This window comes from Canis lupus, chromosome 18, assembly GCF_048164855.1.
Source record: "Canis lupus baileyi chromosome 18, mCanLup2.hap1, whole genome shotgun sequence".
Taxonomy (NCBI): domain Eukaryota; kingdom Metazoa; phylum Chordata; class Mammalia; order Carnivora; family Canidae; genus Canis; species Canis lupus.
The window spans coordinates 49216819-49231781 of record NC_132855.1 but is presented as its reverse complement, the minus strand read 5'-3'; the positions used below and the strand labels follow the sequence as shown (position 1 = coordinate 49231781).

Genomic DNA, 14963 nt, shown 5'->3' with positions numbered 1-14963 from the left:
ATATAGCTTCTCCAGTTTTCTTATGCTTACTGTTTTCATAGCACCGTATCTTTTCCCTTCCTCTTACTTCCAGGCTGTCTGTATCTTTTTATCTAAAATGTTTTTCCTGGGGCATCTGGGTAGTGCAGTCAGTTAAGTGTCCACCCTTGATTTTTGCTCAGATCCTGATCTCAGGGTTCTAGGATCCAGCCCTATCTCAGGCTCCACCCTCAACGTGGAGTCTGCTTGAGATTCTCTTTCTCCCTCTCCCCTCTGCCTCTCCTGCACATGCTGTCTGTCTTTCTCTCTCAAATAAGTAAATAAAATCTAAGTATATATATATATATATATATATATATATATATATATATATATATATATATATATATATATATAGTGTTTCTCCTGTAGGTAGCACACAGTTGAGACTTGCTTTTTTTTTTTTAACACAGTCCAACAATTTCTGCCTTTTAACTGATGTGTTTAGTCCATTTGCACATAATGTAATTCTCAGCATAGTTGATTTAAGTCTCTAATATGGCTACTTATTTTCATTCTACATCTTCTCTTTTTTGTTGATCTGTTAGGCCTTTCTTGCCTTCTTTTGGATTACCTGAATATTTTTTTTTCTCATTCCATTTTATCTACTGGCTTCTTAGCCATATCTCTTCTTATTATGTTGCTGATGTTTGTTCTACAACTAACAATAGGATTACTTAGCTCATCAATGTCTATTTACTGTCAATATTATCACTATTCACACTTGACCTTTTATACCTGACAGTTTCTGTTTCCCATTTTTCAATTCTCACTTTCCACTTGACATTTTATACTCCACGCTCCACAAATGTAATAACTTTACAACAACAGTATAATTCTATTTATTCACGCCCCTGCTTTTACAGACATAATAGGAAAGTAAAACTGCCATATTCAGACATTACTGCTTATGTAGAAAACTCAAAAGGATCCACAAAGAATTGAAAAAAGAAATAGCAGAGTTTAACAGGTAGCTGGATATAAGATTAATATATAAGTCTGGTGTATTTCTATTCACCAGAAGGAAATAGCTAGAGAATGTAATTAAAGATTGAAAACTTGTGTAAGACTGCTACAAATAAAAGTTATTAATCTGCATTGAGATATATTATCAGAGACCCAAATAAATGGACTTGTGATTTCTCTACCCTTGCCATTTACTACATAACAGTGCATCTACTGACTCATGCTGTCTCCACCTTCCCAAACTACTTGGGGAAGAGAGGCCAGAGATTAAGAAGGGACTTGTCTCTGAGTGGCTTTGTCAGTTAGACCTCGGCCTTTGGCTCAGGTCATGATCTCAGGGTTCTGTGATGGAGTCCTCCTGCACTGGTATCTCTGCCCTGCAGGGATTCTGCTTCTTCCTCTCCATCTGCCCCTCTCTCCCACTTGTGCTCTGTTCTCTCTCCCAAATTAAAATAAATAAATAAATAAAAGCACGAAGAAGAAGAAGAAGAAGAAGAAGAAGAAGAAGAAGAAGAAGAAGAAGAAGAAGAAGAAGAAGAAGAAGGAGGAGGAGGAGGAGGAGGAGGAGGAAGAGGAGGAGGAGGAGGAGGAGGAGGAGGAGGAGGAGGAGACTTGTCTCTGAGATCCTGGTTAGGAAAACCCACCCTCACCTCTGGACATGAGAATAGATTATATTCCTAATCTGTGAAATTATTATGCTTAAGGCAAAAAATTATAAGGTCTGGTAAAAGTTCACTAACATAAAGAGATCAATAATGTCTCAGCTATGGCCAAATAGCTTAGTGAGTTCTGGCTGCAATAACAAAATGTCATAGACTAGGTGGTTTATCAACAGAGATTTTTTTTTTTCTCACGGTTCTGGAGGCTGAAACTCTGAGATCAGAATACAAGCACCCTCAGGTTGCAGTGAAGTTCCTCTTCCAGGCTGTAGAATGCCAATTTCTCATTGTAGCCTTACACAGCAAAAAGAAGGTGAGAAAAGGGCAGCCCGGGGTGGGGGTGGGGGTGCTCAGCGGTTTAGCGCTACCTTCAGCCCAGGGCCTGATCCTGGAGACTGGGGATCAAATCCCACGTCAGGCTCCCTGCATGGAGCCTGCTTCTCCCTCTGCCTGTGTCTCTGTCTCTCTCTCTCTCTGTGTCTCTCATGAATAAATAAAAATAAAATCTTAAAAAAAAAAAAAGGTGAGAAAACTCTCTGGGGTCCCTTTTATAAGGACACTAATCCCATTCATGAGAGCTCCACCCATGAATTAGCAGGTTTTACCTCCTAATACCATCACATTAATGATTAGGATTTTAATCTATGTATTTTAGGGGTATGCAAACATTTGGTTCATTGCACCAAAGTTTATAGAGATACTAACGTTTGGATTTGATGAATTTTGACAGTTTACCACATTCACAACACCATGCTTGATGTTAAAAGTTGATTCAAATTGTCTCTTAGGTCCAAGAACTCAGGCTAATGTGTGTGGGGACCTGTGTATATATATACAGATGTGTGCGTGTGTGTGTGCATAGACTGGGAATAGGGGAGGCTAGGGAAATATACATCTCAATTAAAATACCAGGCAGAAAGACACAAGTGCTAACTTTTTTCTTTTTAAAAAACAGCTGCTTTCTTATAAAATTAATTATTATTGTACTGAATATGGAAGTATATAAAGAAAAATTCGGATTGATTGTATTTACATTACCCTCAAAGTAATATTTTTCTGTGCACTTTTACAGAGATTTCTCTAAATGTTAGTCCACATTTGTATGAGCAGAGACTCTGTTCCACTAGAGTGTAGCATCAGGCAGTCTGGATATCTGGGCTCTCTGTGAGCTCCTGGTAGAGCAGACACTTAATATCAGAGATAGGGACACTGGAACAGAAGTCCAGAAGACATGATTTCTGATTTTTATGAAGCCCAGGACTGTGGAAGAAAACATGAATCTCCCTTGTAGATAGGCTTCTAATGTGTAAATTCAGTTAGATTAATTCAGGTTCCCTGAAAGAGATGGCTAGAGGGAGAGTCCTGGAGGGAAATACAAGGGAGGTATACTAGTCTCTTTTCTTTCTTTTCTTTTCTTTTCTTTCTTTCTTTCTTTCTTTCTTTCTTTCTTTCTTTCTTTCTTTCTTTCTTTCTTCCTTCCTTCCTTCCTTCCTTCCTTCCTTCCTTCCTTCCTTCCTTCCTTCCTTCCTTCCTTCCTTCCTTCCTTCTTTCTTTCTTTCTTCTTTCTTTCTTTCTTTCTTTCTTTCTTTCTTTCTTTCTTTCTTTCTTTCTTTCTTTCTTTCTCTTTCTTTCTTTCTCCTTCTTTTTTTCTCTTTAAGTAAGCTCTAGCCCAACATGGGTTTTGAACTTAAGATCCCAAGATCAAGAGTCTCACACTCTTCTGACTGAGTCAGTCATGTGCCCCAGAAGGTATAATAGTCTTGAGGGCTAGGTAGATTGAACTTCAGCATCCAAAGATTGGAGGGAACAGGTACAATGATTGTGTGAGATTGGGCTTGACCATCTCTCGAGCTCTTCTTGGCTCCTTCAGAAGCCTGCATGCTCTGGATATAGGAGTTGTGAGATAGGAGAAAGTAAGGCAGGAGAGTAAGGTTCTTGTCTCCAGAGTCGAAGAGTGAATCTCATGGACAAAGGAGAGTGAGTAAAGCAACAGTTTTATTAAGCAAAGATACAGAAAAAGCTCTCAGGATTGAGAGAGGTCCCAACAGGATTTCTAATGTGGGCCTCCACTGACAGTCTTATTTAGAATTGACCAAGGAGCCTGTGGCTTTATTCTTATGATGTCTTGGTTTGAGTAAGGACTAGTAATAACATCTTTAATGCCTTACTTTCTTTTTAGCATCTGGTTATTCTTTGTTGGTCACAAGTGACTGTCCTAAAAAAGACTACCACCACCCCTCCCTTGACACACAGGGCAGGGTGATCTAGTGTGTTCCCATACCTCTGGTTTTCTTACACGTCTGCATTTATGATTTCTGTGAGCCTGATCCCATAGACCCCTACCTGTCTCTCCCTACCTAGCCCTTCCTGTCCTTTACTCAAAAGCCCTGTTTCCCACCATTGTAGGGACCTATAGTTCTCCTGTGGAATTCAGACAAGATTCTCACCTACCAGGATAGAGATAAAAGGATCAGTTTGTAGTGGTCTGGAATAGATTGGTGACCATGCAGGAAAGGGCAGGGACCAGACCCTTGAGCAAACTAGGTCACAATGTAAGAGCATATGATGCTTGAACAGAAGGAATGTGAAGGGCTGATTAAGTGAGACTCTTCTCCCTTCCTCTAGGAATCCACAAGGTAAAAATTGGAGAGGGCAATCAGAATGAAATGATCATCCACATGAGGGATATCAGAGCCCTGGGGTTCTGTGTATTATTTCACATGTGAAACATCTATCCTCAGTGGTAGATGAAGTCAGGAAAAATATGTGCATAACCCTACTATCATACATTTCTTTAGAAAAACAATGTCATGTCATATATGCCATTTACTTCTGTGCTTTATTCACATCAGGCAGATGGTAGCTTGTGAGGATAATCAGCTTAGCTATAGATGGAGGAAAGCTATACTAACATGTATATAGTATATAGTAGGACTAACTTATGAATTATAGTATAAGGTGATTATATAAATAACCTACAAATTATGTGGAATAAAATCCAGTTCTCTAAGTTAGACATACCTGGAATGCCACATGAATTCAAAACATGAAGACATCACATGTGGTTAAAGAAATCTGGATAAGGGACACTTGGGTGGCACAGTTGGTTAGCGTCTGATTCTTGGTTTCAGCTTGAGTCCTGATCTCAGAGTCTTAGGATCGAGCCCCACATCAGGCTTCATGATTAGCTTGGAGTCTGTTTGTCCCTATTCCTCCCTGTTGCCATTCCCCATGCATGCTCTCTCTCTCTAATTAAATAAATAAAATCTTAAAAAAAAAAAAAAAAAAGAAGGAAAACTGGATAAGCTTTGTGCTGGAGATGATACTTAAGGCTTAACTTGCCAGCAGAATTTGAACAGGCTGAAATTGCAAAGGGACTCCAGATGGAGGGAATCACAAGAAGAAAGATACAGAGGAAGGAAGACAAAGGGCACATACAAATGGTAACAGACATTGCTTTTTGAGGTGTAGATATCTTAAGATGGTGACATCTGGCAAGCAGTTAGGAATTTTTCTAGGGGTGTAGAATTGGCAGTCTTCTGCATTGACATGGTGGTTAACACAAAGGAGGGAAATATCTACAGAAAAGAGATGAGACCTGAAGACAGAATTTTGAGGATAATCTCAAAATCAAAGGGAGAAAATATTCAACAACAGAAAGAAAAAACAAAAATCACAGAATTTTGGAGGACAGTAGTGTACCTAAAAATGAGGGGCCTTGTTATTTAAGGAAGGAAGGTAGAAGATGAACACCAGGGAAAGGCAACTTGCTGAGGCAGTTAGATGTTGACTAGTTTCAAAATATGAAGGGGTTTATGAGGAAATTAATTGAGTGAAAGCAGTATTGTTCCTTAGACTTGAGTATAGTTTCCCTGTGACCTCTCAATATCTCCCACTCAAGCGCTTTCAGCTGGAGTGGAGGGGGAGCCATTCTCAAGAAGGAATGCCTAATTGGTACAGGCTTCTCAATGTCGGGGTACTCAACTCAATATACTCCTGAAGAGCTAAAGGAAGAGATTGACACTCAATTTGAAGTCCTAGTAAATAGTTAGGTGCATGGAACTTGGTGTCTTTTTGTCCTGAAGTAACAGAAAGGCTGGTTTTGAGAGATTTAAGAGAGAGGCGTAAGAGAGCACTAAACAACTGTAGATGTCCCTAATATAAAAGATATATGTGGAATAGCACGGCTTCTTTCATGATTATTTATTAAACCACTCTCATCTTTGCAAGCAGTTGAGAAATAGGTATTTGTTATTCTTTAGTTTTGCCTTTGGTGTCTTTTGATTTTATCTTTAACATTAAAGATTCAGTATCATAGAAAGATCTATACCATGCTCAAAAGTAACAAACAAGCTATACTCCTTCCCAGGGAAGTCTTAAAAAAAAAAGAAAGAAAGAAAAAAAGACATCTGGGTGACTCACTTGTTGAGCAACTGCCTTTGGCTCGGGGTGTGATCCCAGGGTCCCAGGATCGAGTCCTGCATCAGGCTCCCTTTGGGGAGCTTGCTTCTCTCCCTGCCTGTGTGTCTCTGCTTCTCTCTCTGTGTCTCTCATGAATAAATAAATAAAATCTTTGAAAAAAAAATAAATAAAAAAGAAAAAAAGAGATCACCCCAACTTGATCTCTATGATTTAGTTTAAATTTTATAATGTTGATTAATAATATGGGGTGCCTGACTGGCTCAGTCCGTAGGGCATGTGACTTTTGATCTCAGAGTTGTAAATTCGAACCCCACGTTGGGTGTAGAGATTACTTAAAAAAAAATCTTTTAAAAAAATTTTAGATTACTAATAAATGTAGCTCAATAATACACAAAATAAAGTAGATTAAACCTGATTTATTAGCTAAATCAAAAAGCTAGTGGATGCAAAAAGATAAGAGTTCAATTTAAATTTAATTAAACAGGATTCTCTGAAACAGAGAAGGCATTCTTGGGTGATGTGTAAAAATAGGAAAGCTTTCCTGAAGAACATATTACCTGAACATATGAAAAGATTTACAGTAGAGGGAGCTACGGTAAAGAAAGGGATATGCTTAAATTTAGTTTTCCAAAAGTCCATATGGACATTTAAAATTAGAATTATCAAGCAAAAAAAAATATTATTTTATATAATGTCAGAAACTTCTGCAGTAAGCATCTGGAGAAATCTTTATTTTTAGAGGTATAAAGCATTACATTGGTTGCTTTGGCAGTAGTTATACTTGGAGATTACATACTCTGTTTCTTCTCCCAAACTCATCAATCAGCAAAATCACTCCTCCTCTCCTTGGGAGGGATGAGGGAAAGGATAAAGGTGGTTTCTTTTCCTTACTATTCTAGAAAATTCCTTCCCCTCAAGGACATAAAAGCCTAACACCTCGTCTGTCTATAGGGTGACCACACATTCTGGTTTGCTGGGCACAGTCATGGTTTATACTCATTATTCCCAGGTGGTTAATAGCAGTGCCACCTTTTAATTCTCAAAACTTCCCAATTCAGACAATAAATTTTATAGACACCCTACATATGTAGCAATTGCCCTATGTATACTCAGGAGACACACAATACCTAAAATAAAAATTTTAAAGACTATACTTTCAAGGATCATTTCTACAATTTGTTACTAGAGAAGTTTCTCTCAATGTGTAGAGCACCGGAAACTACCGGGAGGAGGCGCAGCATCTCTCCAGACTGTGAAGCTGGTTTTTAGTGTTTGCTTCTGCAACACCATTCACCATTGATATTGGTTATTTCTTCTCTTCCTTCGGGGGAGCAAGAGAGGGAGGATGCAGATGAGGAAATGGAAGGAAGGAAGGAAGGAAGGAAGAAAAGTTATTTAAAACTTTCTACTTAGCCTACAAAATGGAGGAATTGAAATTGCAAAAAAAAAAAAATCATAAAATCAAACACGCAATAAAATTGATGTCAATTATATATGATACTTTGATTAACTTTATATATGAGTTAAACTGAGTAGGAATAAGCAGGGTTTTAAAAATATTTAATTTATTTGAGAGAGAGCAAGTGCAAGAGAGAAAAGAGAAAGAAAGAAAGAAAGAAAGAAAGAAAGAAAGAAAGAAAGAAAGAAAGGAAGGAAGGAAGGAAGGAAGGAAGGAAGGAAGGAAGGAAGGAAGGAAGGAAGGAAGGAAGGAAGGAAGGAAGAAAGAAAGAAAGAAAGAAAGAAAGAAAGAAAGAAAGAAAGAAAGAAAGAAAGAGCGAAAAGAAGCAGAACCTCCCACCCCCATCAATAGAGAGCCCCAGGTGGGGCTCGATCTCAAGACCAGATCCCAGAACCCTGAGATCATGACCTGAACCCAAAGCAGACACTTAACTGACTGAGCCGCCCAGGCACCCCAGGAATACGCAGTTTTTACATATTTTACATATTTTTAAATACATATTTTTAAATAACAAAAGGGTAGAATTGTTAGTCATCTTCAATTAAGTGATTTATACTTTTTTACTCTTTGTTCCCAGGAGGGAAAAGGTCCCATATAGTCATTAGTTGAAGCTAATGCGTGCACTGAAATATCTCATCTATTTTTGTGACACTATTAAGGTCCACAGATAGAAAATGGACCAAAATTTCTTTCCTGGATTAATAACTCCCAATACTACTCCCACCTCCACTTATTTCCACTTAAATTTGAAAAAGACTTTTAATAATTAAGTTTTAGAAATTTTTAATAAGTTTTATAAATTTTTTTCAAGTGCGGGGGCCCCTGGTAGTTTCCATCTGTGCAGCATGCAACTCTTGATCTAGGGGTTATGAGTTCAAGCCCCACATTGGGCATAGAGTACTTTAAAAAAAATTTTTTTTCCAAGTGCTTCACTATGGAAACCAAAAATGAAATGAGAAATAATATGAACAAATGCCATAATTGAGTATATTCTTATAAGCCAACAAAGCGTAAGGAAATAAATAGGTAATAGGTAAAGGAAGATTAGTGAAGCCTATTTTTTCAAGAAGTTTACAATCTAGTGGATGAAATAGGCATAAAAAACAATGTGGCATAATGAACGATATTTCAAAATAACATTGACATTAAAAATGAGTATTACACTAGAAAGAATTTTTTAAATGCAGAGAAATAGTGACTACATTCTAATTGAATCATAGCAGATGATAGACTTACTTGATTTTTAAGTACCAAAAGAGAAGGAACTTCTGTTTTTACTTTATAATGAATTCACATACCAATAAATATATTGAGAAAAAAGTTTATACTAGAATTGAAATCAAAGACAGACCTAGTTTAAAATACAAGACCCTTGTTTGTAGAAAAATATGTCTGATAAAAAGAACAAAATGAACAAAAAGCATGGAGTCAAATGAATAAATGGGAAATGATTAACAAAAGTGTTAACAAAAGGATTCATAATTGCCTTTGAAAGTATTGTATTTTTTTAAAAGACCTAGAAAAATGATCCTACTGATAAAAGAATAGGGAATTGAAAATATTGGCTAAAAATGAGCTATAAAAATAAATAATTTTTTCTGCATTGCCTTTTAACAAGAAAATTAAAGGAAATGTGCAATTAAGGAACAACAGTGTCTACATAAGGCTTAGGGAAAGGAAGAGGAGAGAATAGTACATTGAATGAGGATCAAAGGGAAATAGCATTAATATAACGGGTACTAAAGGAGCTTGTGATGAGTTTGCTGATGCATTCAGAGCTGACTGACCAATGAGGGCACCCTCATTGAACTATTGCAGCAGCCTCTTACCAGTCTCTCACCTTGTTCTCTTGCTTTGTCCAGTCTAGTTGCAACACAGCAACCACAGCGTCCTGCTAAAAACTTGTCAGATCATGCCACTCTTCTTCTGCTCATAATTTTTCAATGGTCTCCATGCCCCTCAGAGTAGATTAAGGTTTTATAGCATCCTAGTAAGCCCTATATGATTTGGTCACAGTTTCCTCTCTGACTCCTCTCCCATCTCCCCCAAAGACCTCTCTCTGGTCACATCAGCATCCTTGAAGTCCCGGCAACAGACCAGGCCACACCCTCAGGGACTTTGCTGCAGCTCAGTGGTTCTCAAAGGATGACCTAGGGATTCCTGTAAGTCCTCAGGATCTTTTCATGCGATCTCAATGGTCAACAATAAAATGAATGGTCAACAATAAAATGAAAGATCTTTGGGGTCTTTAACATATTTTAAGAGTATAAAAGAGTCCTGAGACTAAAGCATTGAGAATCATGCCTCTCGTGAATCCACTCCAGCCTGGGGTAGCCTGGCCTCAGATATCTGCCCAGCTCAGTCCTATTCCTTCTTCAATACTTTGCTTGTACTTTACTATCCTGGTAAGGCCTACCCTGACCACCTCTTCCCAATCCCAGACTTCTCATTCTCCTTACATTTTCTCTTTTCCATGGTATTTATTACCTTGCAACATACTATATAATTTACTTAAATATCACATTTATTGTCTATCTCTAACTGTGATTAGCATTGCATAATATATAGAGTTACCAAATCACTATGTTGTACACCTGAAACTAATATATGATATGTCAACTATATTTTAACAATAAAAATTTTAAATATATATATTTCCAAGACATATTGAAATAGTGGCTTTACAAAATGCAGTGAAAATATATACTTTCATCAAAATTTAATTGGGGAAAAACATTTAAAGAACATATAAAAATAAAAGTAGCATAAAGACTGCAACTTTTTCTGGTGAACCTATGGCAGAAGAAAAGAAATCTTTGAAACATCTTGTATCAGTAATTATACGCTCCAGCTTGAGGATGACACACACCACTTCCATCACTGTTCATTACTTATTAGCTAGAACTAGTCACCTGGCCCCACCCAACCGAAAAAGGGACCAAAAGTATACTCCTACCATTTATCTGAAGGCAGGAACCTGAAAATATTTGACAAATAGCACTACTGCATTTGATAAATCAATTCAATAACCAAGATTAATAAAATTTCATGTGAAATTAGTTCAGAATATACAATGACTGTAAAAAGCAAGTAAGTTCCAGTTTCATTATAAATAATAAATGGCTTAATCTTGACTTATATAGTAGAAAAATAGGTTAAAGGAGACGCCTGGGTGGCTCCCCAGTTGAGTGTCTACCTTGGCTCAGGGTGTGATCATGCAGTTCTGGGATCAAGTCCCACATCAGGCTCCCTGCAGCGAGCCTGTTTCTCCCTCTGCCTAAGTCTCTGCCTCTCTATCTGTGTCTCTCATGAATAAATAAATAAAATCTAAAAAAAAAAAAAATAGGTTAAGATATATTACATTAATCATAATGAACTTTATTAGTGGTTTGGACTTGGGAGCATTTCATATCTTCCTTCCTCCCTTCCTTCCTTCCTTCCTTCCTTCCTTCCTTCCTTCCTTCCTTCCTTCCTTCCCTCTTTCTTCTTTCAGCAAATATTTGTTGAACCCTTCTATGTATAGCTAATGGCTCTAGGTAATAGGGATACAACAGTGAATAGAAAAGATTCTTGCCTCCCACAGAGCCTACTGGGAGAACACTGGCAATAAACAGGTAAGCAGAATTTCAAAATCAAAATAGTTATATATTGTGATAAATATTATAATGAAGATAAACATTTGATAAAGAATACCTGGGATAGTCAGAAAAGTCTTTTGAAAGTGATATTTGAGATGAGATGTATTTAGACTATAAAGGAGCTAGTTTTGCAAAGATCCAGAGAAAGAGAATTTCAGACAGGGGACATGTGCGAAAGTACTGGCATGACTGAGAAGTAGCAAGGAGTCCTGTATGGTTTGTACCGGGGGAAGAAGAAAGGTGAGAGATGAAGTTACAGCGCCAAGCAGAGACCAAACCATGTAGGGCTTTGTTGTTGAAGGTGACAGGTTTAGATTTTATTCTAAAAAGGTAGAGAAAAGTCATGAAAGGATTTTAACCAGGGGATTGCCTGGATTTCTTTTATGTTTTTAAATTTTTCATTGGTTTCTGTAAAAGAATGGATGGGGGGGGGGCGATGCCTGGATTCATTGATTTTGTCTACAACTATTTTGGTCTTCAGTTTAACCCCTCTAGTTCTGAATTAAAAAAACAAATTAACTGTTTAATTCCATTTAAATGCAATCAAATCCAACATCTTTAAAAGTATTATGTTTCTTTCTATAGAATAAAAGTGCTCAATCTTTCTATGGCCTCCTTCATTTTTCTACATCTCTCAACAAGAGTGGTATCCTTTCATGTAGGGGTACATAAGGGGAGCTTAAATAACCTCATGGCAGCAGGAAAAAAAGCAAAGATCTTGAGTGTAAGGTCTTTTGCTTCTTCTGGTTTGTAATATAATATTCTTTATCTACCAGGATATTGCCTACCTTTGGAGGTATTTAAGGCTGAAGTTTAAGTTGGGCGCAGCTGTCATTTGGTTTGTCTAGTTTCATGGTAATAACTCCTGGGTGGCTAAATATCATTATGTCCCGCTGGTCCAGGTCCCTGCTCTAGATCTGGCTGTGCTTTCTATTTGATCCGAGTCTCTTCTAACATCCTGGCCACTAGGCCTGTTGCTCTGCTAAGGTGACTCCTTCTGGCATGCTCTCCAGTCTGACGCTCAATAACTTGGGGTCAATGCGTACCACATAGAATCAGAGGCAGCCCAGGAAAGCTACGTGACCATAGTTCATTTTTAGATGGCTCTGCTTAAAATTGGTGTATGGCAGCCAGCATGTTTGCTTCCTTCCAGAATCTCAAATGGTGAATAGGAGGGAAAAGTACTCCTCTGCTCTCAGTGTTCTTCTCACTTAAAGAATGCTTGCTCTAGGCCAGAGCCAAAACCCACAGAGGGAAAAGTACAGAGACATCTGCTCCCCTCAATCTTATTTTCTTACTCTCTTCTTCTTCCCATTATTCTCCTTAGTTCAAAAAGGAATGTATCTTATCCCAGAGAAGGCCTGGCAATCATAGGTAGGAGTGGCATCTCTCTATTGCTGGAGAACTGCTTAGCCAAATATCCTTCAAGCTAACATGGCTATTATCTTGCTGCACAATTCATATTTACATATGAAAAGCAGAATTTTAATTTATTTATTCTTTTTCAAGATTTCATTTATTTATTCACGAGAGACACAGAGAGAGAGGCAGAGACATAGGCAGAGGGAGAAGCAGGCTCCCTGTGGGGAGCCAGCTGCAGGACTCGATCCCAGGACCCTGGGATCACGACCTGAGCCGAAGGCAGATGCTCAACCACTAAGCCACCCAGGTGCCTCGAATCTTAATTTATTCCATTTGCATTGCTACTATAACAAATTTTAAATTCATCTTACACAAAGGGAAGCTTCCTTAAAACCAAGATGAAAGTCATGAGCTCAGAAAAGCAAAAAAGAAAATTATATTCTCAATTTTTTTAAAGTACTCATAATTACTATTTGAGTCAATCAATCTTCACATCAAATTTATATGTCCAGTGATCTTATTACTTCTATTTTAGGGAAGAAACTGATACTTATGAAGATATTTTTACTTTTTAATTTATAATACAAATTATCAAATTACATTATTGGGACTCCAACCATTCTGTCTACAAAACTCATGCTAAAATGCTTTCTCTTGAAATTTTTGTAGTTAATACTTACAAAGAAAGGAAAATAAAAGTCAAGGATTCCAGTATGTAACATGGATGAAGACAGATCAACTTAAAAATTTACATTCTAACAAAAGCCCAAAAAAGCAAATAATCTGAAACAGAATCAAGTTAATATATTGCTTAGGAATGATGTAAGAAAGCCACAGAGCAGGAAGCAAGCTGGCATTGTTCTGGGCAAATGCTCAAGCGTTATGATCAACCCAAAATCTCAGTAGCTTAATAGAACAAAAATTTATTTTCTGTTTCCATTACATCTCCCATTTGAGTTGACAGACTTTCTGGTCCACACAGAGATCTACACAGAGATGAAGCTGCCACCATTTTGTTAGCTTCACCATCCTGGGCATGCACCTTCCTTAGTATTTCATCAGGGGAAGAAAGATACTTGAGAAACTCTCATGGGCTTTTGACTTTCTCAGCCTGCAAATAACACACTTATGTCCACTAAGATTTCACTGGTCAGAACAAGTCCTTTATACTCACCCAATTGCAAGGGAGCCAGGGAGAGTAGGAGAGCAAATGGAATGTTTGCTCTGTCTCTGTCACAGCCCTGTGAACCCTGATCCACACATTCAGCTTAGGGAAAGGAAATTTCCCTAATTAGGATCTGAAATCCTAATTTCAGATCTTTCATTTCCAAGGTTGCTTTTAGGTTCAGAATAAATATTATCCTTGTTTTAGAGACTGCTTTACATTTTGTGACTGGGGAAGAATATTTCAAGAGCTTTGTAAATCTTTATTAAAGGTAAAATTACATGGGACGCCTGGGCAGTTCAGTAGTTGAACGTCTGCCTTCGGCTCAGGTTGTCATCCCGGGTCCTGGGATGGAATCCCACACTGGGTTCCCTGCATGGAGCCTGCTTCTCCCTCTGCCTGTGTCTCTGCCCCTCTCTCTGTGTCTCTCATGAATTAAAAAAAAAAAAAAATCTTAAAAAAAAAGACCAAGTTACAGTTCTAAGGTCGTTGCAGGTAATCTATTTTTTTTTTTTAAGATTTTATTTATTTATTCACGACAGATACAGAAAAAGACACAGGTAGTGGGAGAAGCAGGCTCCATGCAGGGAGCCCGTCGTGGGCCACGATTCAGGATCTCCAGGATCACACCCCCGGCCGAAGGTGGCGCTAAACCGCTGGGCCACAGGAGCTGCCTTCTATTTTGCTTTTAATGAAGTAGTGTTTATGTGATGAGAACACATCTATTCTTACCCATGTTGGGAATAAGATACCCATGCAAGTAGAAACGTAGGGTCTCTAGTGATTGTGTGGTTTCTGTCACCACTACTCGCTTGTGACCACTTACTTGGCCTTTCTACTGGTTTAAATATAAAAGAGTGACTTAAAAAGTCAAGCGCCCAGCTTTTCACTTACACTGACAGGTTTCCATTTACAGAATTCCTTATTACATTACAGAATGTGGAATAAGAGAAATGTGCAAATTTGAATATGAACATGGGGTACCCAAAACCTAACGTAATAAGAAATTGATATATTTAGGAAATGTAAGGAAGTAGCACCATCTGGTGGGTAAGAAAGAAAGAATGTGGAGAATCACTGAATGCGTATTGCGGGTGCTTTTTAAAATTATTATTGCCATAGACATAATCAGGTTTTCAAATGAGACTTTTTGGGAGCTTTAGAATTGAGACCTGAGGAATCAAATCCTCATCTGAGAAAACAGGGACAAATGCATGGTATGTGCCTTTTCGTATTACCATTTCTGACTGATGTTTGTTCACATGAAACGCAGG

General features: G+C 37.9%; 1 non-coding gene across 1 annotated transcript; it reads left to right on the top strand.

The window, feature by feature from the left end:
• The first annotated feature begins 7209 nt into the window (after positions 1 to 7209).
• On the top strand, positions 7210 to 7423 carry LOC140609622 (small nucleolar RNA U3). The gene has a single exon (XR_012011388.1). It is a non-coding gene; the product is annotated as a small nucleolar RNA U3 (small nucleolar RNA).
• Positions 7424 to 14963: the final 7540 nt, after the last annotated feature.